Source organism: Diachasma alloeum, unplaced genomic scaffold, assembly GCF_001412515.2.
Source record: "Diachasma alloeum isolate Michigan unplaced genomic scaffold, Dall2.0 Dall_scaffold_00216, whole genome shotgun sequence".
Taxonomy (NCBI): domain Eukaryota; kingdom Metazoa; phylum Arthropoda; class Insecta; order Hymenoptera; family Braconidae; genus Diachasma; species Diachasma alloeum.
The window spans coordinates 654,959-681,388 of NW_021680381.1; the positions used below are offsets into that span (position 1 = coordinate 654,959).

Here is a 26,430-nt window from a genome sequence, read left to right on the forward strand (position 1 = left end):
CTTTTTTCACATACGTTTGAGAGTTCTGAATAGCCCGTCGCTCAAATAGTTGGAATCAACGCTCACCCAGCTAAAAAATTCGATTTTGGCGATAGTCGACTTTCCCTCTGGAAAAACAGAAAATCTGACCTTGGCTCGGGGTGAAAAAAAAAATTTTATTTCGACTTTTGTCGCGCTTTCGGGGGTTTCATTGGCATCAGAATTGTTAGAAAATACAGAATCAACTTTCACTTGGCGAAAAAATTCAATTTTGGCGAAAATCGACTTTCACCCTTGACCCACGTGAAAATGAAAAAAAATTTTCCCCATTTCTGTCACCTCCGAGGGTTTCATTGGCATCAGGGGGTCAATAAATACAGACTCAACGTTCACTATTTTGAGGGTGGCTAAAATATATTCTGCAACCCTGTCTCCTTGTTGGCTACAAATTTCAACCCTCCGCATAGATGCCTTCCCCTTCACCCGCTCGTAAAATCACGCGTTCTCGGTAGCATCGNATGCGTTCTCGGTAGCATCGAGGAGGGCTTCTCAGGACCGAAAAGAACTGAGGATTCGAATGGTCTCTGGAAAAGTACGTCGCAGAACTGATTCGGACTTACCAGGTCCATCTAGGTCTGGAGAGATCTTGAAAGACCTGTGTACGTCCAATCAGANCTGTGGACGTCCAATCAGAACCAAATCCTCGACTCGGGCCGCAACCCAGAGGTTTGTACATTGTAATTTGGATGATTTAGGTATTCCAACTCTGCAACACAACTCTGTGACCGTGAAATAATCCGTATACATCGCATGCAGGGTTGGGCTACAAATCCAGTTGATGGATCCATGTCGAGAATAATCCAGTTTGTAGTTATGGATTTCTGGGACTAGGTATTCGATTATTAAGACAGCATGAATAAGTGATTCTCAGGGAGGAACTGTTGAGGGTATCGGATGATGCAATGCATGGTTGAGAATTGGCATGATAAACTTTGCCAGCCCAAAAATGGGCCAAGAGGGCGGGTTAAGAGGTTGTGTTTGGTCACGCCCTTTTTTTGAAGGCCAACATAAAATATCAGATAAACTTTGTTATTAATTCAATTCTTTGCTCTAAGGTATAGATACATTATTCGTGGTTAAATATTCTCAGAGAAGTAGTTCTGTCCATTACCAAACATACCATAACAACTGAACGCAACGATCAAGATCATCATTCGATTCATTCCAAATTATAATTCAAAGTATGTACATAAACACTTTCTCAGCATTTCAACACTCTCAAACCTCGATTAGGCAGCCTAATCAACTCTGTCCAGATGAACATGCTCCAGTGTGGAATGTTCATCAATGTTCATCAATGTTCAGTGTGGCATTTTATTTGCAATTCAACGGTTCTGTTAAAACAATGATCTCAAAATGCTACCAAAATAGATAAAATTTATGAATTCCATCAAATGAATAATAATAAGAAAAATCATTCGATCAGTCACAAGAAACTGATCAGTCAGCCCATAGTTGCCAGATTCGGCGACTTGTCGCCAAAATATCTGGCAACACAGTTCAATTGAAAAATATTGAAATAAATCAATATTAATTAGAAAAATGCCGTTAGAAGGGCGGCAGTGGGTCATCCGACGTTAAAGTGAATTAAATTCGACGGAAGGTGACGGAACTCCCGGAGCTCAGTAGGTAGAGCACCAGACCGTTAATCTGAAGGTCGCGACCCGAGTAGAAATTTCGTTAGGCAGTCCTTTTGGCAGAGAAGGCCCTGTCCCGGTATCGATACGGTATACCTGATTACGGCATGCCAGATCAGGGCCTGAAGGGGACCATTGCATGTTCATCTTACCAATAATTTCCAAACTTTAAGTAGCATGCCCGATCATGTCCCAGTCAGGGCATTTTGAGCGTACCGTGATAGAGAAAAATTAAAGTTATATATATAACATATATTCATCTTTCAAGTTCTCGAGGAACACGTCAGACCTGTTGAGGCGCAACTGCCTTTTATTGCTGGTCGATATTCATATCGTATGAAAATGATAGCAAACAAGGACATGCATTTCGTGATCTCGTGTCGTGACGACAGGTGATAGAATGAATAGGGTAGGAATTTCACGACTTTAAGAGGCACGTGAGTCTTTCACGTGATGTTTGTCTATTGCTGGAAAATTCAGTATTTTTAGTCTTAACTGATATATTCTGTGATCTCGATGGAAATGATAATTCATTAACCCTCTAAGGTGAGAGTTGGCCTGATTCATACTTTGGACGTCGGAGTGGGGACGGCCGATTCTAACGGCGGGCACCTAGAGTGGTGGAAACGCCCGTCAGCTCAGAGGGTTAATGATGTGATTAATAATGTTGAACAATCATCTGGGGTCCGAATTAGATCGTAGTGTCACGGTGAGAAGAGAGATGGGAACTTTTGATTTACATTGTATTAACATAGGAAACAAATGACAAACGTCTCACTTCACACCGTCACACTACGATCTGAATCGGACCCCTGATTGATTTGGAAAAAGCAAGTTGACCTCATTTAGGTTAATTTAGAGGTAACTTTTAAAGATGACAGAGTGGAAGTAGGGGTGCGCACGAGACCCAAACGAGACTTTACTTTGCACGGAGAGAAATATTCAATAAAAATTACATATCTTTTCCGTAATTCCGGAGCGAAATGTGGTTGTAGGAAATTTTCGGAACTGTTACGTAATTTTTATCCAAAATCACGGAATTTTTTCAGAGCGTTCCGTAAATTTTACCTGATTCTCTTCGTGAAAAATTACGATACCGTCCCTTAAATTTTCTGGGTCGATTCCATAATCGGTAAGCGAACTCAGTCTCAAAAGGCACAGTATTGCCTCCCCTTTTCACGACTCTAAGAAAATTTATCTCCTCTTGTTCCCTCCTTTTTCCTGTTTTTAAGGTGTTCGAGACTGAAACCAAGACCAAAGATAAAAAACCGGAAGTGAGACTGTGACGAGATAAATTATCTCCAAGTCATTACCAAAAGCGATGATAGTATGCCTTTTGAGACTGAAACGGTCCCAAAAATTCCCATTTTTTTTGGAGCGGAGCAAAGAGTATACATCGGTTAGTCAGAGAGTCACCTATAGAGTACAGTATTAAAGTAACCGCTCAACTGAGTACATCACCGAGTGTTATATTGAGTCTAGCGCTCTGTGTAGCGTCTGTTTCGTTCAATTATCAATTAATTCCGCGTTAACTATCAATCATTTTGATTCAATTATGGAGTTTAATATCAAGAGATTATCAAGTGCAGTGTAAAGACTATTATCGAATTTAACATTGAGACATTCACCAATTCGTGTATCCCTAAATTCAAAACGCGTGGCTTGCGCCACTAATAAAGTACATCACCAGTGTTTTTGTAATCCGGGTGTCTTTAATTTCACCCTTTCCATATCACGTGCCCCCACTCCGCCCTAATATTAGCCTCAATCTCTAACAAGGTTGTTATGAAAATTTCACCCTAAATCTCCCTTAAATTCGGAAATATTTCGGGAAAACTCAACTAAAGACTAAATTGACTTGAACCGTTTCACCACTTCGCTCCTAAATTGTTCCATTCGGAAGCTATAAACACTGTAAATTCACATTGCACAAATAGTTACGTTGAATAAAAATCTTAAAATGACAACATTAAATCTAATCGTCATTGAGTAATTTCACACCTCAAATAATTTTCACTCCAACCATAATATAAATTCTCCAAATTCTCATACTGCACAACCCACGAAAATCCACACGATAGAATAACTCAGACCCGGGGCATTTGGCCCAGAGGTATGTAGTTTCGAAAAACACGAGCGCCGGAGAGGAGAGGGATCTGAGGGTTGTCCCACAGCTCAATCATTCTTTTCCCGTGTCGCAAAGTTTTTTCTGGACCACTGTCATTGTGACCTCCCCCGGGCGCTCCCCCTCGGCTTCTCTCACTCACCTTCGTTCTGTATCGATCTGTTGGGATGAAATACCAAGGGTGGGGCTACGCACGCACTATCGGCAAAGCAAGATGTTACAAAGTCCAGAAACCCAGTTTTCGGAGCAAGTATGAGTTTCTTCGAGAACAATAACTGTCCTGGAGCGAAGCACCCAGTCATTCATAACAACTCAAAGACCAACATCTGCAATGCCAACGGCTGTGGGAGAAGAGTTATAATGAGAAGATAAATAGTAAATTTATCAAGGAGATTCGAGGAGTCTGATATAAGTCTGTGGGTAATGGTGATAAGGAGCGGTATTATTCGGAAGTTTCTCTATTAGTCACCGGAGAAAGGGATGGATAGTGGAGGGAGGAGATATAAATGACACAGAGAGAACAATTTAAGTTGAATATTATTTCATGATAACGGAAAGAGGGTCTTTTCTAGACTTGTTATTCTTTAATGGAGAACATTCGGTTTACTTGGATAAAACAACTGTTGTGTAAACTGTCGAAAGATTAATTAATCAGGCACTTTTTTTCATTATGAAACCGGAAAATTATTGAATGTGAAAATGCAGTAGGGTCAGCCAGGGTGGGGTGGACACTCGTGTTCAATCTCAGGTGGCATACCATAATAACATAATTTTTAGAAAACCCGAGAATTCCTTTGAATATTCTAGAAATCCCGAGGGTACCCTCGAATTTTCTGGAAAACCTGAGAATTTACTCGAATTTTCTAGGAAATTCAAGAGTTCTTGCGAATTTTCTGTGAAACCAAAGAATTTTCTCGATTTTTCTGTAAAACCAAAGGATTTTTTCGAACTTTCTATAAAACCCGAGAATATCCTCAAACCTTGTAGAAATCTCAAAAATATTCTCGACAACTCGATAATATTCTAGAATTTTCCAGAAAGCTCTAGAATTTTTTAGAAGTTTCTTATTAGCGCAATAACTTAATAGCCGAAAGCAGATTGGGGGCCCTAAATCCTAAATACCATTGAAATCCATTCAGTCTTTTTTTCATGAATCGCGGCCAAAGAATGGGCAACAGATTTCAATGTGGAATTCAATGGAACCAATTCAATTTGGAATTCAATGGAATTGGTCGAATTAAAAAATGAAAAAAGCTAATAACCCATAAAGTAACCGTCAAATATCTTCTGTCGGATAGGCTCGGTCCTCTCCTTTTTTTCATAGAGTAGTTGAGTGTCTGATATTAATTTACGATATCGTTTCAGTATTCCGACGTTGAATGAAGCGCGATGGTCGGGTCCGTTGAATTCACTTTTGGCTCTCATCCAGCGTCATATCCGGGACCGGAAGTGAACGCTTCACTAGTGGTCGGGGTGAAAGCTCCGGTAGCTTTGGATTTTGATTGCGCCGAGGTTTAAGGGTCTTAAAATTTCTTTTTACGTGCGGAATATTGAATCGTTTGTTCATGAAACGTTATCCATTGAGCCGTTCTTTTTTCTTCTGTGAATTTCAACATTGGAATGAGTGCAGAATTGTCAAAATGATCAAATGTTATCAATTTGGCGTGAATCATATTTTTTATGAAGACTGGAATATTCTTCGAATGCTAAAAAATGTTGTAGTGAATTGCAAAATCCAATGAATTTTCTGCATCGTTTTTGATCAACAATAATTTTTTTTTTTCAACAAGACTCCTTTATTTATTGTTTATTACATTTAACAAGCTAATTACCGTTAATTTCGTTTTCTTTCTCTAATACATTTACCCTAAAAAAACAAAAACAAATGTTTTTGTAAAAAAACTGCGCCACGAAAAAGTTTTATCTGGTTCTTACTGGGAAGTGGAAATTTTTGAAAAATACAAAGAAATAAAAAAGAAAGCCAAGTCAGCAATGTCGAATAAACGAAAATAGTGCACAATAAGATTTCTATAAGAGAAATTGTTTCAAATCGAATGAGGATTTTAAAAAAATTCTTGATGAAATAAAACATTAGTAGAAGGAGGACCAACGTCCTTGGCGCGGATCAGCAGATGGAGAATTAGATTAATACTAGACAATGAATTGAAAAACTCCCCAAATATCTCGCAAACATGCAACACATTTCAATAATTTTTTTTCAAAATATTCGGCATGATGTCCTCTATCTAAATCAATCAAAACATATATATACCCGTTCATACCAATTTTTTGAGATATTTGGATTTTTCTGTTTTTGACTTGAAATCCTTGTTCGCGCTCTAACTTGAGTAAAAATCGAGATATTCGAGATATAAACGCATCCATTCAGAAGCCCGCAATCAATATATTGATGGCGAGAAACGAATAGACACCATACTCAGTAGAATATCTACAGCCGCATGGCTGCAGTCGCCTACTTGTTTTCTCATTTTCTTGGATGTTTGAATGCTCTAAAAACAACATTCAATCTCGAATTGCTCATTTATAAGTTTGAAAATGAAGGACTCAATGGTTTTCACACGACTGCCTTCACGCCCTCGAACATTGCCCCTCAATTCAAGCGAATTGTGAACTCCGTTCTGCAGGGATACTCTATTACACCGCAGTTTTCACGTGAATTAACGTGAGAGCTCGTTAACCACGAAATCGAAGCAGCTGTAGCTCTTTCAATGTCCTGACTCTGACAATGACTTATGATCTTTGTTCGCGCTCTGATGGCCACCAGCTCGATTTGCCGGAGTTTCTCCCTCTCGCAATTCCCCCTAACACACAAAAATAATTAAGTCGAAGGATGAAGATGAAATAAGAGAGAAACATCGAACCCAATTCCCTGGAATTACTCTTTCATTTTCTATCATATTTGTCATAGAATTTGCCTTAGCGGTTCTTCAGTAGTTCGCAAAAAAAATATATGAAAAAACGTCAAAAATAGTGCACCATTTCTTGTAGAGTAATGATGTGATTTGAATTTTTTGTTCAATCCATGGGTATCAATGTAACTTCGAACTGATTACATTGAACTATTTATGAAGATCATCGTCTCAGCGGTTCGCTATTTATTCGAATAAAACGTGGCAAAAAAAGGAATTTTCTTTGAAAATTCAACAATTTTACTGAGAATAATGATGGGATTTGATTTTTTGGTTCCGAATGGAAGCATTGTAATCGCTCAAATTCTAGTTTTGGATGTTTTGTACTATATCGACCCATTTTGATCCAAAAAGTCCGAAAATGTAATTTTTAGACCTCGTCCGTACATGTGTATATGTCACGTATGTAGCAAAGTTTTTCTTTAATTGTTCGCTAATGAATCGATGGAATTGAATCTTTTTTTTCAACTGTAGGTATTATTCAGTTTTATTCATCGCCATTAATTGAAATTTAATTAATCGATTAATTTTTTCAATTTTCGAATTTTTTCGAAAATCGGTTGCCCCACGATAACTAAAAAAAATGTTCTGACTTGATTGAATGATGGCTTACAGAATTTGCTTGGATGTCTTTTTGACCGAGTTCGAAGATGAAGGCGATAGCAATAATCGTTATTTTGATTTATTTGAAAATTTGCAAAAATTATATATTTTTTGAAAATCAGAAGTCCGAGGATATCTTCGAATATCATGCTTCAAATGAATCCAATCGTAGCTCAAAACGTTTGTTTTAATGCCGTTAAGTCGAAGTTAAAAGATGATTACGATAGCTGTATTGGTTGATTTGATTTTTATGATTTTTGAAAATTTGCAATTTTTCATGAATTTCCCAGAAAGTGAGTTTTCTCATGGTTTCTTCAAGTGTGATATTTCAAATTCATTCAATTATGTGTAAATAACATTTTTCTATTAGCATATTATCGAAGGGCTGAGGGGAAAGATAGAACTGTCAAAAAGACAATCGGTTGTATAGAAGAAAGGAACAATAAGAATAATAATGATGATGATAGCATTCAACTAAATTGAAAATCTGAGAAAATAAGTTGCAAAGAAATCTTATTCAATTTTATGAAATGCAATAAACAATGAATTATACATGATAGAAGGAAATGAGGTGCAAAGTAACCATTCGCAAGCATATTGCTAATTTATTAGCAAAAATAACTATACTGTATGCAATACTAGAGTAATTCCCCACTTATTTTTACTAAAGGCCGTGACTATTCGCACCATTGCGTGAATCACTCCCGTACACTCCATACACTCCACGCATGCGTGGAGTGTATGGAGTGTACGCGAGTGATTCACGCAATGGTGCGAATAGTCACGGCCTTTACTAAAATCGATGCATCTACATGTCGATTTTGATTGGGGGCTGAGCAAAATTATCCCGGCCGTTATCCGGATGGAAATGTCAAAATGTCCGTTTTTTTCTATTAAACAGAAAAATAATAAATGATAAATAAATAATAACAATAAATAAATAAACACAAAATTGGTCGGGAAGTTATTGGTTCGAAGTGAGCGACCAACACCCCAGTCGCATTTATCACCCCTAAATCGAATTCAATATCGCTCTCTTCAAAACGACTACTACTTTCTATAAAGTTCAAATTTTTTCCAACAGTATATCGAGAATCTATTTCCGCAACAAACATGCTCTTGACCCGTTAAAATCCCAAGCCATACGATTCCCCTACAGAAAGAGCCCCTGACGCTTCATAGAGCCGTTGTCACTACGCCCTTCCTCATTAAGCCCCGTAAATTGTTACGCCTCAATTATTTCACGCACACATATATTCCCAGTTGGCACAAGTTTGATAATTCAAAAGGTGACGGGTGGCCTCGGTGTATTATCTCCCTCCTTATCCGACACCTACGTATATTCATGGGAGAATGGCCCCGGTGTTCATCCTTCCTAGTGATTCCTAGCAATTCTATATCCCTATCTATCCTCAACTATGGGAGAATTCTGTGCTGGCAGCAGGCCAGTTGCAACGCGTTCAATGATATCAAAGGGGATTTGAGCTTGTGAACTACATTTCAGGGAGGCGCTTAGGAATAGGCGATTTTTGTCAAAAAACTGGGCCAAGAAAAAGGTTTGTTTGATTCCTACTGGGATGTCGAAGGAATAAGTATTCTAAAAAAATTCTCCATGAAATAAAAAATCAGTAGGAGCAGGACCAACGTCCTTGGCGCGGATCAAAGGATGGAGGATTAGATTAATACAGACAGTGAGTTGAAAAACTCCTGCTCCTACTGATTTTTTATTTCATGGAGAATTTTTTTAGAATACTGATTCCATTGAGAACTATTTTTCTTATAGAAACCTCATTGTGCACTATCACCATTTATTGAAAATTCCTGACTCCAAAACTTTTTCTTGGCCCAGTTTTTTTACAAAAACATTTATTTTTGTGTTTTTAGGCAGATTTCATTATTTTTTTCAAAATAAGCAAGGTCTGTTTTTACATCCTGTGAAATTTGCTCTTTACAATTCAATTTAACTCATTCATTTTTCATAAGATAGAACATTGTTTGAATCAACAATTGACGGGAAATAAACAGTTCTACTCCAGATTTATTGTCTCCACCGAATTTCAATTTTTAATCATCTATTAATAATTTTCTGACTTGATTTGATTCCTCATTCAATTTTTGCTCTGATGATTCCTATGTGGATTGTATTTCTTGGAGAGATGAATTGATTTCCTTATAGAAATAGTCGAATAAAATGTTCACAAAGAATTCTTTTTGAAAACATCTGTTTTTGTTTTTTTTGTTTTTAAAAAAATTAAGGCAACATTGGGTGGAATGGACTTTTCTGACTTCTTGTTTAAATATTTATAACCAAGAAACAAATTTATCGATTGAGCTCAGTCTAAGCTTATTAAGGGGCTGACTGTACTTTAATTTTTAAAAAAATTCTACTTCATCAACACTTCAATAAGACATCAATATTTTGGAAAGGGTTCAAAGTGTCCATTTAATCCCACCGTCTCCTACGAATTTTTCCTAAATAATCACAAAATTGTTCGCATTTCACTGTCACTTAATTTTGAGAATTTTTTTCCACGGATTGAAAATATTTTCTGTTACACTCGGAGAAAAATATATATTTTCTTTTCAAATTTAACTATTCACGGACATTTATACTTGATCACACAATATTTTCGACACATCTCACATTTGTCACATTCCAAATAAACCGATGACCTCATAAACAGCGAATAAACATTTGGGAATTTGCGTTTGTATTGCATATAGTATAGTTATTTTACTAATAAATTAGCAATATGTTCTGAATGGTTATGTTGCACATAATTTTCTTCCATCATGTATAATTCATTTTATGAAAAGTATATACAATACATGAGAATTTTCCCACTTGTTATTTTTCTCTCATTATTTATTCTCCTCCCATTTTCTCCCATATGCGAGCATCAATCGATGATATTGAATCATCTCCAATTGTAATGAACTCCCTTTAATTCGCAAACCTTAATATATATCTTTTCATTCCCCGTGATGTAAGCACGAATAAGATTGACGAGAGGTAAGGAATGGAGAAGAGGAAAAAAATGGACTGCCTCAGATCAAAGTATCCCAGCACTCTCGTATCAGTCATCGACTCGAGCTCAAACGAGAGAGCAGCACCCGTATCTTTTTATCACCCATCGTCTCCATCCACCTTTTTTTTCTCTCCTCACTCAAGTGTTACACCAACCCTGTTGAGCTTTCCGAGGGAAATTATCCGTAATGGCAGACCATTCGTCGAGAGCACCTTCCTATTCCCCTCGGTCTTTTTTGCTTTCTCTGGTTAGTTGTTGCCTAGTTGTCCCCAGCGCGTGGTGCTGGAACGATCTGGGGGATCAGGGTCTGGAGAACCCTAGACATTCCTTGAGGGTAAATCATTGAAGTATTTTCTTTGTGTCCCTCAATCATTTTTAGCTGAACGATAATCGGAAATCCGATTTTATAAGTTTGAGATAATGGGATTTGGTAGAAAACTTAAAGGGCGCTGATAGAACGATTCATTTATTGCAGACGAGATTCGTTAACTATGAAGAGTTGAATATGACCAAATAAATATTCTTTGATAATTAACGAATGGTTCACTTGAAAGGTGAAAATCGAGTCAAACAAGGGTTCTCCAATACGCATTTGTTAACTATTAATGAATGAACATTTAGAGACCGAATAGATCCTAGCCTTCAATCAAATCCATTTGTCAATAATAACTAATTCGTTCTATCAGTGTGATGTGAAAATTAAAATAGTTTTTTTTTGAAAGTTTGGGAAATATCCGTTGGAAAACACAGAATTATAATTTTTGTATTTCATATTTGAAAATTTACAACTTGAGTTTATGATTTTTGTAGTGAATTTCAAGCTCTTTATCAAACATTGATGCTTTTTATGATCCTAGACTTATTTTCGCAATTTTAAAATATTGTCATAGAAATCCGTTAATTTATTGAGAAATATCAGTTGAGAGAGCACCCGAGTTTGGAAATTCAAGCTTTCATTGAAAAATCAATGATTGTTCAACATCAAAAACCCAATTTTCTTGAATTTTCAACATAAGTGAGAAATTTGGTGAACGCTTTCATTACAAATTGAATTAAACCTCACGGCATTGAAAATTCAGATGATGCTGTGACTGAAATGTCAAGAAAGTTCTAATAGTGTAGTTTCCCTTTAAGCCTTTGAAGATAATTTATTTCTTTCAAGTAAACATGTTCTACTCTTTAGGACAGTTTTCTCGCAGTGCACCCATCAAGTGAACCCACTCTCAACACAAACAATGAACTTTCCATTCTCTTATAAATATTAATTACCCAGAAAAAATTCATTCTTCAATAAATTTCTCCATCTCTAACCTCTGTAGAAATTGTCATCATCTCACGTGCATGCACATCTATTCAATTCTCCCCCCAGAATTTTCCCATCTAGCAGTGGAATAATCAGGCGGCTAATTACATTCTACCACCACCCCATTACAATATTTCAGAACTTGCACCTTCCTTTCTTCTATTTAATTAAAAAAACCTATTCACCCGGCTGGCAATAACAATGGTTTCAGATATTATCGCAAAAATTCAAATGAAGTTGCTCGAGATAAAAGCAATGAGACTAGGTACACCAGAAGAATTTACTGATCGACATCTCGGAAATGCGACGTAGACAATCTAATTTTATTCCTATCCCCAAGACCGAGATACGAATTTGGCTTGGCTATTCGGTCTTTTTCCTTAACGGAATTTGTAAACCACCTGCCACGATTCTCCATTTATCTGTAACGCGTCTAGTGGCCCAGTATAGCGTCAGTGGTTGAGACCCCCAGCTAAATCTGTATAGGACGAGACGAGCCAGGTGCACTCAGTTCGATCAAGCCAATTTTCTTTCTCCTCTATTCTTATCTCTCTCTCTTGCTCTTTCGTTTGGTTTTTTTCCTACGTCTTGTACTTCGTGCTGACTCACCTGAGTAGCTTTAAGATCGATGGACTGAGATTTGAATGGCAATACAGTATGTCAGGATGGGATAACCATGGAAATACATGCGCATGTTTCTCCTCCACAATTTTACATTCGGGTTATTTATTAGAGTGGGTTAGGAGGTTTTAATCTGGGGATATGAATGGCTGGGGTTGTGATGAATTTAGGCTGTGAATTCTGGGGTTGGAGGGAATGAGTGCTTGTGTCGGGACTTGTAACATAATATTATGGACATCACACGGCGTTTAGAATGTTTTTCGAAACATAAAAAACCGGAAGAAGTGGAGACTGTGACGAGCCAAATTATCTCGAAGTCATGAACAGACGAGACGATACTATGGCTTTTCAGACGGATGCAGTCCCAAAAATTCTCATGTTCTTTATGTGAAGTTGTTTTATATCAAAATCTCTCGAAACTGCCTGACCGCTAATCCTTAATTCGGATTGGTCAATGGTCAATGAGACACGTGAAGTAGTCGCTGAAAAAAATTCCCGGTATTTTCAAATTCTTCAAATGCCAAAAATTTTTTCTACCGCATATTTTTCATTTTTTTATATTTATCATATGTAAAAATGATCATGATCATTGCAATTCGTGCTTCTCCGATTTTTATACATAAATTCTAAACTCTACGAAATTCATGAAAATTTTTCGGTTTCCCAAATGATTCGAGAAAAATCGTTGAAGATCTCCGTTTATCTGGAAAATTGAAATTTTCCGAAGAATTCAAGAAATTTTTTCAGTTTTCTAGGAAATCAATTCATGACCCTCCCCTCATTTTTCAACAATTACAGATTTTAATCAGATTATTTTAAAAGATAAACAAAAAGAATTAATCGAAGAGTAAAAATTATTCATTGATGTTTCACTCTCCATTTTCTCAACTCTCTTTAAGTCATTATCAATACTTATAAAACATCTATGAGTATATGAAGTTTAATAAATTCGATTTCTTCATTTTCATACCGAAATAACACAAAAAATCGGAAACCTAAATTTGAACGATTACAATGCTTCAATTCGAAAGCAAAAAACAGAAAACGAGTAATAACGCAAAAAGTAACGGTCGCATACCTTCTGTCGGATAAGCTACAGTCCCTGCTTGTAATTCAATCGAATGAAAAACAATTTAGCGCATCACATTGATCTTCTTCGCAATTGTAATGGCATCGTCGACATGGTTTCATCTCAAAACCACAAAATTTTCCGATGAAAAACACAGTTTGAAGATCTGTTTACAACGTAAAAACCTTTGAGTTCAAGAAACTCAATTTTGTCATCTCTTTTACAACTTGAAAGATGAAAGAGTTGTGTTCAGTTTTTCACCAGGGAAGTATAATCATTTCTATTCAATCAATCACGCAGTAATACTCAACATCTTGAAGAACATATGTTTTGCAATTTTCGTGCTATTAAAAGCATCGGCCTTTGTCATCTCACATGGCTCAGCAGCGTCGTACCACACAGTCTCGTGTATAAGTGAATTGTATAAGTCTAGAAATAAAATTTTTCGTGAATGCTGTAGGTATCGTACATTCGCAGTGGGATACCTTGACGTCTTTGTCTCGCGTGGGCGAAATGTTTATGTGTAAATCTCCTCAGACCGATTTGCAGTGTATATCATCACAACACTACGAGGCTTTTGGATTATTTCGAGAGAGAGAGGAAGAGAGAGAGAGAGAGAGAGTCCAGGTCTTTCTCAGTGATTATGCTCATGAGATTGTCATCGTTGGAGCAGCTAATACGTTGGGTGGAAGACAAGGATGGAAGTAATGAGTGAATTGTTCAACTTCGGGGAAATACCCCCGGAGGAACGGAGGGAACCTGCAGGTAGGGAGAGGCTTGAGCTGATCAGCTGCGAATTTTCGGAGTTCAAAAGGGTTTGAAGGGGTTTCCATAGTTTGCTGAATCCATTGAAATGGGAAACTGGAATTGAGTCTTCAGCTATTGTCATGAATGACCTAATTTAGTTGATATTGGAGAACTATTTACGGGATGGAAGCACGAAAGTACAGCGATTCGATTCATTTTTGGATGGAAGCGGTTCGTTCATTAGGAGATTCGGTAGCGATGTGGTAAGACTCGGGGGAAACATTTTATGAAAAGGTCTGGGGAATACTACACTGTTGAACATTAATCAGCTGAACTTTCAGGTACATTTGAAAAATTTCAAGTGCTAGTCCTTCGCTGAGAGAAAAAATTTGCTCTGCTGAAAAACTATATCTTCCTAAAAAAGAAAAATAATTAGCGTGGAGGTACCAGTACCCGAACATGTATGAATTTTCCAATAATTCTCATTATTCAGATGTTGAATCGCCAAAAAAAATTAATTCTTTGTGAACCGCAATATTATTTGCGTAGAAAAAAATCAATTTGGTATGAAATTCATGCACCTGTGAATAATAGTAAAAGAAAATTGATGAGTCAGTCGAAACGTCAGTACCCGAAAGGTCAAATGTCTCTTGAATCAGTACCCGAACGACCAAAGATCTTAAACCCGAACGGTGCAGTTTCTTGTGTTCGTATACCACGTTAAATGATTCTTCTAACGTGTCGAGTTGATTGGAGTCTTCATTCAATTAGTTATATATACAATTGTTATATTTTCCGCATAAAGGGTCGTCTTTGGTATTCGGTAGAATCTGCTCACTGCTCCTAAGTTTTGCCCAGTTTTCAGAGCTGCTAGTGCCTGCCACAACTCCTCTGCACCGTAATTTTGCTCCTTTCTGTTTTCTAATTTCCCACTGTGATAGATCAATCATTAAACAATAAGTTTAATCCTCAGAACAATATTTTGATGAAGAAAAGGACGTTAAGATGCGGGAAAATATGTTTGACAGGTGAGGTTAAGTGGATCGTTCGAGTATAGCGACGTTCGATTTTTCAATGCGTCAGTACTCGAATACCAATTTTTCTACGATTCCATGAGTTTCTTTCCCTATTTTTAGATTTCAATGAATTAATCGACCCTTTTCTTCACCGTAAATAATGAATTTATTTAGTTGTTGTCTACGTGTTCCGTTTGACACACGTTACATCGACCAACGTCTCTAACTAACTCGCTTAATTCATCAAATTTAAATCAGCTCGACTCCTGATGGAAGTCGAGCTTATTTAAATTTTCCACGTAAACAATCCCTGAAAATATACTTGTCCACATGTAATTCATGCATTTAATTGATAATATTAATTATTTGCAAATAGAGTGAAATTTTCTCGCAAAGAGCCAAATACCCTTGCAGATCACCTCATTTGCTATGTTTATTTTTCTCTTAAATCGGATTTAATGTCACTCTCATGAAAATTACTACAATATTTTCCACGGAATTTCGAAAAATTTCTAACAGTGTAGTTACTCTTGCAATTGAATCTTCCCAATTTACGATCAAATTCAGGTCCTCCCAATCCTAAAAACTCTATTGATCTTCATTTAGCGGAATAAATCACTCAAATACAACTTGAGGTAGACACTTTACCCATTTACTTGGAGCCCTTTTCTCATTCGTTCCATAGATAATTGCATAATTGAAAAAAGTGTCACAGTTGATTCACATCACTGAACCGCAGAATTAACATTCTTATATAAACAATTTAATACTGAGCAAATAGAGGATCGTTGAAAAGCCAGAGAAATTTTCGCGGGAAAACAGCTTGGCGACCTATTTATCCCCCTCCCCCCTAAGTTCTCGAGATGTGGACGAAAACGTTTTACCTTCGAAAACATAATTCAGTTGTATCGCCCGTAATTCGAGAGATTAAAAGGTCGTCACATTAAGTTTTCCAGTGGAAATTTGCCCGTTTTTTCGATGAAATTACTCTCTCCCACGGGAAAACATTTTTTGTGGTTCATTCAATTTGTTCTACTTCAGTTTTTCTACATAAAAAGAAGAAAAACAAATCCTTGACATTAAATTATGATGAGAATGCAATTGAAGCATTTTTTTTCCCCTCCAGCATGTCAAATTTTCATGAATTCCACTGTTCCCCCAGAATTTGTATGTTTTTCTTTCTCTCTTCATCCTAAAATTTATTCTCAAACTTTTTATAATTTTTTGTTTCAGAGTAAAAAGCTTCCCCCCATGACTCCATTTCATTCCACCCCACCGAAGCTTTTAGTAAAATTACAGAATAATTCTGAATGAGACGTGAATGTTCTCCAGTGTAGTATATCCCCAAAAGAAAAAGTGAGTTCAGTGCTGCTCGTAGTACAGTCATTTTCTCACTCGGGAATTGCCATTTGAGTTGACTATATCCACGATTATTCCACCGATTACAGTGTGCATAAATGTCTACATCCATTGTTACCCCTCTCTAGGTATTTAAGCCCTTTGGGGTGTTGTTCAGGTGCCCCAGTGCAGTTGAACTAGTTTTCGTATTAACAAAAACGATGCGGGTGAAGTTGCTGTACAGGGGGACGGACGAATAAATTGAATTTTTTGTGGTAGATTCAATGGAGATTTTTTGTGGAGGACTCCACAAAACCTGAAAAACTTTACCTGAAAAACAGTCAACTAAGTTAACAATCTGACGGAATTAGTTAAAAAGAAATCTTATTCAAGCTAATAAAATCAAATAAACAATGAATTATACATGTGTGACGTGAGAGGTTTTCTACCTTCCTTAATCGGGCTACCTTTCTGTCACGTTCACTTTGGGAGTGTTGTTTTGAGAAACTTTGACATATTTTACGAATATAAAAATGACGAAATAAGTCCATACATCGTGACAACTGCAGTATTTCCTGCATTATACTTCTCCCCAATTTAAATCCCCGCGACACGCATTAGGAATCATCGCGCCACGCGTCTCTAGTCTCTCTGTTATATTTGTACTACGCCTAGCAGTGCTCTTCTAAAGATAGATATTCTAATCCGGCGTGCCTTCTGGCTCTCACCAGATCACCACCCTCCCCCCTCTTGCCCCTTTCTACTTCCCTATACTTACAACTTTGAAGTCATTTTCCCTCGACCTGCCATCACTCCTCACGTCTTGGCTAGTTCTTTATTTCGGTGAACTAGTGACGGTTTCTTCATCACCGATGACCTTGACAAGGTCTGTTACCCCCCACGCAAGAAAGAAACAAGTGGAACATTACTTTTGTCTTCATGTAACATGGCTCTTTTGCTAATAAATTAGCAATATGTTTCCGAATGGTAACTTCACATATCATTCTCTTATACCGTATACCATTTGTCATTGTAGATCATTTTGTTCAATGAAATTAGTTTCCATCATTTTGGTAAACGTAAACGATCTCTTTTCTAAAGGTAATATACGCCAATATGATGTGTGGTGGCTTTTTTCACATATTCATCACCTAAAAAAAACAATTCTGTGCTAAATTTCAGATCATTATATTGATTGCCTGAATTTTCATGATCAAACAAACATTTTTTTAAATTTCATTGTTTTTGTGTACTTAAAAGCTATTTAAAAATCTGAAAAAATTCTCAAAAATGAAAAACATCTCTCAATTGAAGGGAAAAATTTGTATTATATTTTTTATTGCTGAACTACATTTTTAATCGACACTTCTTTTTTTAAAAAAATAATTCTCATAGGTACAGACTTTTCTACCACTTTGACAAAAATTGATGTAATTCTAGCTTCAATTCCCTATAGTTTGAAAAAAACGTTCTAAAATTCCACCTGCAACACATTAAAAAAAATAAAAACGATGAATTTTCGCGTTTTTTACTAGAGATTTTTCTGTGACTCTCTCTACAGGTCTGTTAATTGATTATTATGACTAGACTAGTATTGCGATATATCGTACTTCTATACGATAGCAACTACGGGGCAAAATAACTAGTGAAGCGAGAAAACAATTAAAGTCGCCTTAGCTCTCATCTGAGTTTTCGAGGAATATCTCCGACTCTAAGGGAGATAGCGAAATTTTTGTAATGGTCTTTTTGTAGCCCTTAATCATCTATACAAAAAATATAACGAGAAAAATTTTGCCATCCGTAAAGATGAGCAAACAAGTGGGAGGAACAAGCCAAATAATCAGGAGGGTCAAATTATCAGAAGGATCGAATGGAAGAGATGAGTAAAATGATCGAACGGAACATATATGCCAAACGGCAGCGGGTAAGCCGAATAATATTTACAAAAATGAGCAAAACAAATGAGTATATAATCAGAAGGATCGAATCCAAAACCCAGAGACTTTCAAAATTATTGAATATTTCCTGAAAGCTGCGTTGTAAACAGACGAAAGTATCAAGTTCTGCAGGCTAAGAATCCCGAGTGAGCAGCACGAGGAATTTATCTGCAAACTTGACACACTCGCTGCTTTACAGGAGAGCGTCAAAAAAATATACGATGAATTTTGAAGGCCAAGGGGTACTTGGATCATAATTTCCTCAATTCTGATATACGCCGAAAAAGGTGCCGGGGTTACATGACACTTTTCACCAAAATGCTAGGAATATCCTTCAAAAGAAGGGAAAACAATTAATAGGCAACTGTGGAATTATCAGTTTCATAATTCACCCGTGGCCCCGTGATTTGTCGAAGTAAAACTGATGTGGAGGTGTCACATGATTCCGAATACTGTACTCTGATTGAACGAAATTAGAATGGAGGGAACTATCAAAACATCTAAAAAATCCGCTCCCTCGAACTGCTGTTCTCAGCGAAGGGAGTTAAAAGCTATAATTCAATTGTATTTTTTCAACCGAAAAGAACATCCATGGGTACCACCAATTGACTACTCCCTATATGACTCGTATAGAAATCCCTCCTTAAAGCTTTCTTTTTTTTCAATCAAGCAAAGAGTCAACGTAATAATTTTGTTTTGGACAATTTAGACGAAAATTTTTAAGTGTAGCTCAATTAAATCATCATTATTCATGTAATTGTGTTTTTCTACGAAAATGAATTTAAATCATAATAGCTTCACGAATTATAATGTTGAATGAATGCGAAAATTGGGGCACATGGGGCTCATTGACACAATTTTCTAAAAATATAGTGGAGCTGAATTCGAATCAATCAACTCGAGACTATTCTCAAAAAGTAGTGGCATTGAACTTTCATTCGTGGTAACATTTAACTCACCCAAACAACCACATAAATCCGCACATTTTCTGAAAATCGAGGATCACGAATAGTGACTATTACAAAACCTTCATTCCACACCAAGAAATCACAAATATAAAGAGAACAGGAGAGGAAACCAGTCAAGTGAAATCGACCACTAATAATCGTCATGAAGCTCTCAACTCTGAATTGCCATTTTTTCGTCCGTTATTTTTCACAGTCTCCCAGCCTTCAACCTCCAGTTTTCTCACTTCTCTACAGTTGAAAACACCTCCACGATTGTTCAACGGTGCGATCAAGGTTCTGACTGTGAGAACCATCAGAGACCAGTTTCCTTCGTGCTCGCCGAGAGCCCAAGAAAGCTTCGAGAAAGTCGTCCGTCGCCACGTTTTATTTTATATCTCATATTTTTCAATTCTTTTCTATTTGCTTCATTTAACTCTCTACCCAACGCGCTCATCCAAGAGAACTCTTCCGTTTTAAGGATGATTGCAGTTACAATTCCAGTCATGTCCTGGTGCAGTTTTTACTCTAGACAATACTCAGCGGAGGGATATATGCTTTTTATAAATTCCGATCGTTCATTCATATGCGCTTGAATCCACTTTACTCCACGAAAACTGAATAAAAATACATGGATAGAAAATTTAGGTAACAATTATCTAGACATATACGGCAAATTTTACTATATATGCAATAAAATAATACTTTATTTTACGATTTTAAAGGTCCGGTTGCACTAGCTCCGGGTAACGAAAACGTCAGATAAGAAAAAAAGTAAATTTCGATGTTTGATGGATTATTTTACCCGGGAGAGTATCTCAAATTTATCCCAGGACCAAAAAAAGAAATTTAATCCCAAGGTTAAATCAGTGTTATTTCAAATGGGGCTACAGGATAAATAAAAAATTATTCTTCGGGTCAAATATTGAAAAATTGTGACCCCTACGATATATAATTGACCCCGAGTATAAATTTTACCCTGAGGTTTATTTGGATAACAGGGTTTGGTGCCGGGCTTTAAAATAACATTTTCAAAAGTCTTAAGTTGAGACTTTGAAATCTCAATTTTCATCGTCTGAAAGTCTCAAGTTGAAACTTTAAAACGTCTTAATTTGGAAATTTGAATTTCTCTGGTTGAACAACTGCCTAAAAAACTCTTGGATTTCCAAATAGAATTTATTCATCGTTTTATTCAGGTAAATAGCGACTATAATTATTCATACTCCCGACATATTCGCTAAACAACCTGTTCTCATCAATTCCAGCCTAATTTTAGGGGAAGAATCAAATGCCTAAAATTGAAAAATCGCATGAAAAAACGCTTGGGTTCCCGAATAGCATTTATTCCTCATTTTATTCAGGTAAATGGCAATTAAAAAGGTGTCTCTACTCCAGATATATTCGCCAAACAAGCTGTTCACATCAATTTCCTCCCCTAATTTTAGGAGAAGAATCGAATGGCTAAATTTGAAGAATTGCCTGAAACAACTCTTGGGTTCCCGAATAGAATTTATTCCTCGTTTTATTCGGGTAAATGGCAATTAAAAAGATGCCCACATACCAGACATATTCGCTAAATAATCTGTTCTCATCAATTTCCCTCCCTAATTTTTAGTAGAAGAATCGCATGCCTGAAATTGAAGAATTTGCCTAACAGAACGCTTGAATTCCCGAATAGAATTTATTCTTCGTTGTATTCAGATGAGGAGAAGTGAGATAGCATCAATAATAAGAAAAACCTTCACAACTGACGGAAGTTGGCCTTGCGATACAGCAACAGTGGTTCCATTGGTCTGTGCGTTACTTCCGTTATCGTCACGTTGCGTCGGACAAAGGGACTCACAGACTCTGAGGCCTTCTCTTCATCTCGCTATACATCATCATCCATCTGGCACGTTCTCAATGATATTATTAACTGGAGCGTCTCGCACAACACGGTGGCATCCGACGGAGAATCCAATGCGCGCTATGAAGATGATGAAGAGTCACCGGGCCTCAAGACATTTTTGACCTTTTTAACCGACTCACATGCCGACACCTCTTCTTCAAGCTTCTAAATGAGGCACTGAAGTGTTTTTTTTCTACATTCTGCGGTGCACGTTTGAAGAAGGACGAGGGGAAAGCGGAGGGTTGCTTCACGTATTTTGTGGAGAGTGGAGAAATTCAACGCGTACATTAAATCTGATGTTAAACGAGGAGGTGCAGCAATTAATAACTCAGAAAATGCGTGGAAGGAATGGCAATGAGAGAAGATTTATTCCAGCGTAATTCTTTTTTCTCTTCATTCTCGTATAAACTGTTAGGAAAAAATTTAAATTCATGGATAGTTCAGTAGTAATTTTCAGGAGAGCGACATTTCATTCCATTAAGGGGACTAAAATTGCAAAATTCCACAGGAAATTCATTGGAATGCCAAATTTTTGGGCAGCAGGGAGAAAAGAATTCCCGAGTTTAATTGAGTTTTCGATGATAACATAAAAATTTTGTATCAAAGTATACTGAATTTTCAGGGATTTGAAAATATTTGTTTATATTTCCGTGAATTCTGAATTTTGCGGATTTCTATTGATTTTCATGGAATAATTTAAGGACATACAAGTATCTTGTGCAGTTTGGTACATTGCATGAGAAAAATTTGAAAAAAATGAATATTGTGAGTGGTATTCAAATTACATTTTGTACAAAATTATTATTTTTTTCAACATTTATTGTTTATAAATAAATAATTGAAATTTTTTTAACTTTCGGAAACCTTATCTTCTTGGGCATGGAATCCATTTCTGGTAAAATTCTGAATATGAATAAATTTGTTTTGATTTCGAACAAATGATTTTTATGGTGGATAATCGGTTGTTTATAAATTATTTATAGGGAATGCTCGTCATTTTTAAATATTGCAATTTTTTCAGCGCTCGGAAGCCGCGTTCGTTCTCTAACTTTTGAAAGAATTGAGATGTGAACTTGAAATTTGGCATGAAGTTTCCCGTTATCCTTGCAATGGTTCATATTGAAAATGAGCCAAATTGGATGGTTAGTCTCGAAGATAGTCAACTTTGAATGTCAAAAAGTTTCATTGCATTTTTTGTTATTTTCCATATCTTCCATAAATTCGGAGATATTTCTCGAAAACTCAGCTAAAAGGGCTAGGTCCACTTAAACCGTTTTACCGGTTTGTTAGACTTAAAAATTTTCGTTGGAATTTTATCATGTTTAATTTTCATTGAAATTTCGGGAAATCTTGACATTAACAAATCAAATATTCCATTGATTTTCTAGAATCTTCGATTGATCTAAAATGATTAGAGTACTTGATGTACCAGTCTAATTATTTCGTGAAAATTCAGTAAAATCAGTAAAATTCTGGGAAAAATTGAAAAATCACGTTATTCTGTTTCTGAATAGTCATGTTCCGTTAAAAATTCAATCAAGTTATGAAATTTTCAGCTCACTCCCACTGAAAACTTATGATTTTCCTTGAATTCTACCTAAAACTTGAAATTTCACAACCATTTTCCCCCTAAATCAGATTCAATGTCATTCTCACGATAATTACTATCATATTTTCCATGAAATTTCAAGAAATTTCTAACAGTGTACTAAATTGAACTGAATGTATCAATTTTGAGTAATGCATTTAAATTTCAGTGGAACTATCACTATATATAAATTTCCAAAAAATAAGTGGATTTTCTCATGAAAAGGATTCTCCTTAGTTTTCCAATCAAATGTTTTGGAAGTTTCAAACTGAAAACTTTTGATCCTCATTCATATGCCCGTCATTCCTCCCCTAATGCTTCGTGATTCGCTGGAGCTAATGGACGTCATAACCCTCAACTGCTCAAACAGGATGAAAATTCTGAGTCCCTGCAACAATTCTGGACGGATATCCGCTTCGATGAGGGAACCAATCATAATCGGAACCCAGTTCTATCATTCCACTCGTCCCTATCTCCTCTCTCTCTCCGCCAAGCTCTCCGGCACTCCTGACGACCCTCTCGAGCATCCGTTATTGAATTAAGTCGGGCGCGCACCGACGACAAGGACACTATACACGTCAACACAGAACCAATCCACGAATGTACTCACTCGGGAATTTGCCATTCGTGACACACTAATTCGAGGTATCGCGGGCACAGCCGTGATTACGCGAGTGCCATTCTGATGCCCGTACAGCTTCGTGATCAATCCGGCTTGCATTAAATCCGCCCTAAAACGCTTCCATCAATTCTGCTGTCATTTTTTAATAGAAAAATCGCCAATAAACTGTTGGAAATTTCTTGAAATTATAGTAACAGTCACGTGATGTACAGTTGTTCACTTTTCGGTAAGTTTTATCAAGTGACAATTTTTTTATCAAGTGACTGAAATTTGATGGGAAAAATAATTTGTAACATGAATGATTTATTTCCAAAATTGTTGAAAATTTTTTTCAAGCGTTTCTGCATATTCGATTATTCTGCAAACATCTTCTCGGGAAAGCAGTTCAACGAGGCTCATCAAAACGATAAATGTGACATTCTGACATATTTATCAACAATAAACCCTGGAGTCAAGGCGACTTCTCCCATTTCCCTAAATGGATGACAGTTTTCTGTAACACGATTCGTTTTTGCAAGCCATGATCCAGTTATTCAACATTGTCGTAATGTTTTTCCATCTTTTTTCGGGGGAGAAGCTTAATGAAGGATTTATCAAGGAAAGACAGAAATACGTCAAATGGAGTTTCTACTTTGGAATAAATTAGTAACGGTGAATAGTTCATCAGAAAATCAATATTCACGTTCGAAAATTTCATTGTTGCACCTTCTATTTTCGTGGAAAGTCTGATGAGATTAATTAATCCTTTTTCAATGGAGAGAACTAGATTGAAAAGTTTTTAACTGCGAGTTTCCTCACCAATTGAAACATTTGACCAAAAAAATCATAAGAAGTTGTATTTCAAGCTTCACTTGTTTCTCATATTCGCCTTTCCTCTTGAATTTAATTCTGAAAAATGTTCCAAGATTTCATTACTACCCATTGAATGTTCCTCCACCATCACAAGATCAAAGGCTCTACGATTTTCTCAGCGAAAATATTGTCTCCCCGTACCCTTATAGTTTCCTCGACTGCCGTCCATGATCTGGTTAAAGCGATCTCTCTATTCATCACTGGATCAAAGCATCCGAGAGACTCACGGTTCGTGAAAATGAAATTTTTTAGGCTGCGAACGTGTCCCGGGAATTCGCCCGGCGGCTTCTGGATCGATGGCTTCTTCATGAAATTTCAAAAGTATCAACTGCATCCCTGGGTGCAAGGAAGTTTTCCGTCCTGAGTTGGAGAATCCTCTCACGTACGTGTCGCGCGCGTAACTGCTATTTCTCCTCCCCTACTCCCTCCGCCAGTTTGATGCGGCTTTTTTTCACGTGGCAATTCTGAACGTGATACTGGGTCACCGGATGGGCAATCTTGTTAATTTCACGCTTCAACCGAGCCGTTCTGTGCCTGGTTTAATCCCATCTTTCGGCTGAAATGTTTGTCCCTGAAAAGCGAGAGGATTATGGCGAAGAACAATACAGGAATGGAACTGTAGTCTGCCGTGAGCAGACTGTTACTACCTATTATGACATTCTATTACGTTGCAGAAACAAAGGGATCTGTTTTTTGCTTCTCAATGCGGGATTCGTCTCTGTTAAGAAAGAGAGAATATTCTTCGATGGGAGTTTTATGTGTACATTGTTAGAAAAAAAATTGAATTTCATGGACTGTTGACTACCAATTTTCAGGACAGTGACACTGAATCTGATTTAGGGGAAAACAAGCAGGGGTTTGAGCCTATTCGATAGAAGGCATGCGACCGTTTCTTTTTGCGTTATTAGTCTTTCTTCTTTTCATTTCTACCAATTCCATTGGTAGTAAGCTTCCGAATGGGTCCGTTTCTCGTGCCTGTGGCAGGCATATGCATATGCCTTTCACAGGCCCGAGAAACGGATCCATTCGGAAGCTCAATTTTCACAAGGGTCAAACTGGGAGGGTCACAAGGGGACGATCAAATTTTACGAGTCAAACAGTACGAAAGTCACAGGGAGATCGCCAATTTTTGAACTTTCCAGGGCCCGAAATAATTCCGTGAAAAATTCAATTACCTTGAATAATGAACACCATTATCCTTCCTATAAAGAGTCGGAGATTGTTCCATGTGATTCTCAAAGATCGTTAAAGCATCGTATTTCCTTGTGACTCTTGTGATCCTTTGCTCCTCGCTCCTTTGACGTTGGACCTTCGCGGAAAATGACCATTGGAACATTCAAACGTCATAACATTTCATTATTCCTTTGTGACTCTCGTGAGGTTTGATCCTCTTGAACATTTGCCGATCCCCTCGTGACCCTTGGGAGGTTTGGTACTCGTGAAATCTAACCAACCCCTAGTCAATCTCGTGGCATTTCACTCCGGTGAAATTTGACCCCTTGTGACTCGTGAAATTTGACCATCCCCGTATGACTCTTATGTCGGTTGACTCTCGTGAAATTTGACCGTCTCTTCGCGACCTTCTTGCTGTTTGACCCTCGTGAAATTTGAAATCTTCTTGTGACCCTTGTGTCGGGTCACTCTCGTGGAATTTGATCGTCTCTTTGTGATCCACGTGCCGTTTCCATCCCGTGAAATTTGACCATCCCCGTGGCACCCTCGTGACGTTTGACACTTGTGAAATTCGACCACACTCTTGTGACTCTTATGACGTTTGACTCTTGTGAAGTTTGACCATCGCCGTGTGACTCTCGTGCTGTTTGACTTTTTGGCGTTCCCCAAATTCTTTGTTCGCACAATAACTTGAGGAAAAATTGGGATAGGAATGTGACGGGAGAAAATAGTTTCTCCTGTAAATTGAAAAAGGGAATTGCTATTGATCCATTCGGAAGCTTACTATCACTGGAATTGGTAGAAATAAAAAATTAAAATACAAATAACACATAAAGTAACTGTCACATGCCTTCTGCAATATAGGAGCGGTCAACTGTTTGTTTTACTTTTATATTCTAACCCTAATATGTTGACCCTCATTTTTTAACCTCCACTTTTTGATCCTTATATTTTGACACTTGTGACTGA

The 26,430-nt window shown here is 37.1% G+C and overlaps 1 protein-coding gene across 1 annotated transcript in view; it reads left to right on the forward strand.

Moving 5' to 3' along the window:
• The window catches only part of LOC107037277 (potassium voltage-gated channel protein Shal), a 125,622-nt gene that overhangs the window by 19,679 nt on the left and 79,513 nt on the right, over positions 1-26,430 (forward strand). The window lies entirely within an intron of this gene.